The sequence below is a fragment of the Ochotona princeps genome, chromosome 2, assembly GCF_030435755.1.
Source record: "Ochotona princeps isolate mOchPri1 chromosome 2, mOchPri1.hap1, whole genome shotgun sequence".
NCBI lineage: Eukaryota > Metazoa > Chordata > Mammalia > Lagomorpha > Ochotonidae > Ochotona > Ochotona princeps.
This window is the reverse complement of record NC_080833.1, coordinates 166277897-166283896: the sequence shown is the minus strand read 5'-3', so window position 1 is coordinate 166283896 and position 6000 is coordinate 166277897.

The following is a 6000-nucleotide window of genomic DNA, read 5'->3' as shown; positions in this document are numbered from 1 at the left end:
ACTATTAAGAGACCAAATATAAGAGTTATGGGAGTCCCAGAAGGTGCAGAAAGAGAAGCTGGGTTTACAAATGTATTTAATGAAATAATAAGGGAAAATTTCCCTAATCTAGAGAAAGAATTGGGAAACAACATCCAGGAGGAGCATAGAACTTCTGGCAGAGTTGACCAAAAGTGATCTTCACTACGACACATGATAATCAAGCTCTCTTGAATTGAACATAAGGAAAAGATCCTTAAATGTGCACGTGAAAAAAATCAACTGACATATAAAGGAATGCCAGTTAAACTCATAGGAAACCTCTCACAGGAAACTCTACAGGCCAGGAGAAAATGGAGCGACATATTCCAGATTCTAAAAGCAAAAAATGTTGGCCCAGGGTAACAAATCCAGCAAAGATTTCCTTTGTCTTTGAAAATGAAATAAAATTCTTCCACAGTAAAGGAAAAGTTGAAAGAATATGCCTCTTCCAAACCTGCCCTCACAAATGATATTTCAAGATATTTTCTTGACAGAGCAAAGGAATGGCACCCACCAAAACCAAAGGCAAATGTGACTTACATGCCAGTTAAATAACAATGAAAGAGTAAATCAATGAAGAACTCATTGCTAAAATGACAGAATGAAATCACTACCCATTCATATTATCCCTGAATGTAAATGGCTGAAACTTTTCACACATCATAGATTCGTAGACTGGATTAAAAAACAAAACTCATTTATTTGTTGCCTACAGGAGACACATTTCATCAACAAAGATCAGCAGAAACTATATCTCATGGGTTTTGGGTTTTTTTGTTGTTAGTTTCATCTCTTCAAAACACTTCCTTCTCATTAAATTTTTCAATGATTCATAGATCATACAATAGCAATATTTTCTTCAAGAAGATTCTTGATTTTCTTTTTCATTTCTTCTGCAACACATTAGTCATTCAGTAGCATGTTATTTAACTTCATAATATTGTTAATTTTTTTCTTCCTGTTGTTGATTTTGTATTATGGCTTTTCCTTTGAGGGGAGGTACAGTAACTGTGTAATGGAGATTATCATATCCAGATGTGAAGATACAATGCAGTATGCATCTCTACTTCTATACAAAGATGAACTCCCATTGAAACTGTTTCCTATATCTTGACAATAGGATGCTGGACTCTCTCCCATTGTCCATGCCCACAATGATGGATATATGTGTATGAAGAACTCTACTATAGTAATGATATAGGGGAACTCAGTGAGTGGGGAGGGAATTAAGGAAGGGATAAGCTAAATCCCAGGGCCTATGGAACTGTATCATAAAGTGATAATAATAAAGAGAAGTACAATTTAAAAAATAAAAGAACTAGGCACAACAGCCTAGTGGCTCAATCCTTGCTTTGCAGATGCCAGAATCCCACATTGGCACCAGTTTGTGTCCTGAATGCTCCCACCCAACTTCCTGTTTGTGGCCTGGGAAAACAGTGTAGGATGCCCCCAATGTCTTGGGAACTGGAAGAAGCTCCTGGATCCTGGCTTTAGATCTGCTCAACTCTATCCATTGTGGCCATTTTGAGAGTGAACAAGTGGACGGAAGATCTTTCTCTGTGTATAGCCTTCTTTCTGTAAATCTGTCTTTCTGTAAGTCTTTTTAAAAAAGGAGTATGAAGAAGAAGTATTGATAAGGGCTGGTGCAATGGCTCACTTAGCTCATCCTCTGTCTACAAGTGGCAACATCCGATATGGTCACTGGTTCATGTTCCGGCTGCTCCAGATCAGATCCCTGCTTGTGGCCTAAGAAAGCAGAGGAGGATGGCCCAAGGACTTGGGACCCTGCGTTCACATGGAAGACCTGGAGAAGGCTCCTGACTTCTGGCTTTGGATCAGCTCCAGTCATTTGCACCCATTTGCAGAGTGCTCCAGCAGATGGAACATGTTTCTCTTTGTCTCTCCTTCTCTCTCTACATCTGCCTTTCTGATGAAAAAAAATCAGTAAATCTTTAGAATAAAAGTGTGGATAATAATTATTTATTTTAAGATTTATTTATTTTTATTACAAAGTCAGATATACAGAGAGGAGGAGAGACAGAGAGGAAGATCTTCCATCCGATGATTCACTCCCCAAGTGACTGCTACGGCCAGTGCTGCGCCGATCCGAAGCCAGGAACCAGGAACCTCTTCCAGGTCTCCCACACGGGTGCAGGGTCCCAAAGCTTTGGGCCATTCTTGACTGCTTTCCCAGGCCACAAGCAGGGAGCTGGATGGGAAGTGGAGCTTCCCATATGGGATCCCGGCACGTTCAAGGCGAGGACTTTAGTCGCTAGGCCACGCCGCCAGGCCCATGGATAATAATTCTTTCAGCGTTTGCTAGAATTCAGCCACAAAAGCATCAGGTTCTAGAATTTTCCTTATTTGGAGATTTTTTAAAATTACTCCTTTATTTTCATGACTTATTATTTTTCTGCTGTAGTTCTTTATTTCTTCCTGTTTCAATCAGTTTTTAAAAAGATTTGTTTGTTTTTATTGGAAAGGCAAATTTACAGAGAAAATTTACAGAGAAAAGGAGACACAGAGAGAAAGACCTTCCATCCGTTGGTTCACTCAGCTGAAGCCAAGCTGATCTGAAACCAGGAGCTTCTTCCAGGTGTCTCTCATGGGTGCAGGGTCCCAAGGCTTTGGGCCGTCCTCTACTGCTTTCTCAGGCCACAAGCAGGGAGCTGGATTGGAAGTGGAGAGTCAGGACACGAACTGGTGCCTATATAGGATCCCAAAGAATGCAAGGTGAGAATTTAACCACTAGATCATTGTGCCAGCCCCCACCCATTCAATCTTTGTAAGCTATATGTTTCAAAGAATTTATCCATTGCTTTAGGTTATTAAATTTGATGGCAGACAAAAGTACTTTAAAATTTTGGAAATTTAGGAATTAAGGTTGTGTTTACTTTAGTACAAAAGAATTTGGGAAAATATATGCAGTTTTTCTGTGTGTATTTTGAAGATTCATTTACTTTTATTGAAAAGTTAGATTCACAGAAATGAGAAATAGATCTGCTTGCCGATTCACTACCCAAGTGTCTGCAACAACTTGAGCTAAGCTGATCCAAAGCCAGGAGCCAGGAGCCTCCTCTGGGTCTCCTGTGCAGGTAAAGGGTTTCAAGGTCTTGGGCCATTCTCTACTGCTTTTCCAGGCCACAAGCAGGGAGCTGGATGGGAATTAGAGCAGCCAGGATATGAGCAGGCACACATGTGGTTTATCAGTGCTTGCTGCGGTAGCCCAGCCAACTAAGCCATCATGCTGGGCCCTCCATGTGTGTTTTCTAAGAACTTTTGAGGATCTGTTATGTAGTGGCTTATAATTGGTCTTTATGATCCTTCATATTTTTGAAGTATCTGTCATAATGTTTCACTGTAAGTTCTGGTTTTGTTTATTTGAGTCTCCACAGTTTTTCCTAGTTGGCCTACCTAGAAGGTTTTTGTTTTGTTTGTTTGTTTATTTTTCCAAGTACCATCACTTGATTTCATCAAAATTTCCCATGGCTTTTCTATTTATTTCTGCTGTGATGTTAATCATTTCCTTCCCTCTGCCAAGTGCAGGTTTTACTCTTCTTTCTCTAGGTAATTATAATATAATATTAGGCTATTTATTTGATGTCTGCTCTTTTCTGATGTAGGCATTTTATTGCTATCATAAGTTCTCTTATAATTGTGTTTGTTGCAACCCATAGATTTTCACTTATTTTGTTCTACTGTTATTTGCCTCAATATTTTTTTCAGTTTCCCTACTGATTTTTTCCTTTGGTTCATTAATTGTTCAAAAGAATATTGCTTAGTATCCACATATCTTTATGAAGCTTCCAAGATCCCTTCTCTTAATAATTTCAATTCCCTTGACTTTGTTTGATGGCCTACGGTTCTCTCACCCAGAGAACAAGTGTTTGTTAGCAAAAGTTTGTATTTGTATCTTCTGTTATGGTTTGGATGAAACTTTCTGAGAAAATTTCAAAACAATTATGTAGAATGTGTGGCATGAAAATACTGCAGGGCCTGCATTGTGAGGTAGCAGGCAAAAGCACCAGCTGACACTTAACGCTACAAACGGGTACTCATTCAAGTCTCACCTATGCCATTTGCAATCCAACTCCCTGCTAATACGCCCTGGAAAACAGCAAAGATGACTCAGTTCTTTGGACTTTTTTCATCCATGTGGGAGAGCAGATGAAGCCCCTTTCTCCTCGATTTGTATTGACCCAGCACTGGCCATTACTGCCATTTAGAAAGCAAACCAGTCTACCAAAGATCTCTCTCTCTCCCTCACCCATCCATAAATTATGCCTTTCAAACAATTATAAAGTATGACTACATATGGATTTGAAAAATTTTTCACCATAATCTTGCACAAAGATAAGTAAGCTTATTTTTTTCCATTTCAACAAACTTTTGAAGCATTCTTATGTATATCTGTTAGAAAAATGGAATTTGAGGGGATACTTGCAAACACATTTTATGAGGCTAAGATCACATCGCTACCTCAGTCAAAAACACTGTGCAGAAAGCTAAAAACATAGATTTTTTTTTAAAAAATCAATAAACTATTAGCAAATCAAATCCAACAACATATTAAAGATTATCTATCATCACCAAGTGAGATTAATCCCTGGCCTGTACAACTGGCTTACCATAGGGAAAATGAGTCGATGTGGTGTATTACATTATCAGAATAAAACACAAAATCTACTTTATCATCTCAATTGACACAAAGCAGTACTGAGGAAGAACAAAGTTCCAGGCGCCACATCTTCTCTTTTGAGATTATATCACAAAGTAAAGTACTGAAAATACTGGGCTTTCACGTTTAAAAGTGTTGGGGACCATCATGCAAATTTTAAGTTCAATAACCCGCTCCATACTAGTGGGTTTTTTTTTTTTTTTTTTTTTGGGCTGTATCCCATGTGTTTTGATGTTTCCAATTTCACTTTCATTTTTTCCAAACACTTTCTTTTCTCTTGCTGAATTCATCGCTGGCTCATGGATTGCACAGTGACATAGTTTTACCCAAGAGACGTTTGTGTTTTCTTTTTGTCACCAGTGCAGTGGTTACTCAGTGGCATGTTTTTTATTTTAGACTTTATGGTGTTGTAATCTGTTGTTGTTGTTCTAATTCATACCGGTTGTTGACCTTATTTCGTGGCTTCTCATTTAAGGGAATGGATAGTGATGGAATAATAGAGACTACCCTGTCCAGATGTGGGGATACAATGCAATGGGCATACCTGCTTCCAAATCAAAGATGGACTCCCAATGAAACTGTTGGACATGAGTAGACAATTGGATGCTGGACTGTCTGACATTGTCTGTACCATCAATGTCGGGGCACACTGAAATAAAATAACAGACTGATGGGATCATGACTCCTCACGAAGGACTATACTGTTGTAACAACATGGGGAAAATCAGTGAGGGGTGTGAGATTTTGGGGGGGTGGAATCTCAGACTTTATGAAATTGTACCATAAAAAAGACGTGTTGGGGACCACCGCATGGCGAAACGAAGGCCTGGTTCTCTCTTGGAAACTGCCACAGCTCTATATTTTGCTGTAGCATGTTTGGCTGAGCTACAATGGCAACCAGTCAAGTGCATCATTAACAATGGCAAGTATTCTGAGGCAGCCAAGGAAGTGTGTTGGGCTACAGTAAACATCGTGTGGGTTTAGTTAATGGTTAGTTGATAACAACACATCCTCCTCAAGATTTCCCGACATTGTGATTGTCCCCTTAGTTACTGGTTTCTCAGTAATCCATTATATATGTGTTCAAAATATGTTCCTGTAAGCACTGAAACTCCCCAATTGTTCTCTGTCTGTTTCACCATGTTTAAACTTCCTCATCACAAGATCCTGCTTTTCATTAAGCTGTACATTCTTGATGATTGATCACTTGTATCACAGCTGGTAATAAAATCTAGAAGTAGCCAGACTTTGGGGCCTCTTGTCTCACATAGATGGAACATGCCCTAATTTTCCCAGGCTAC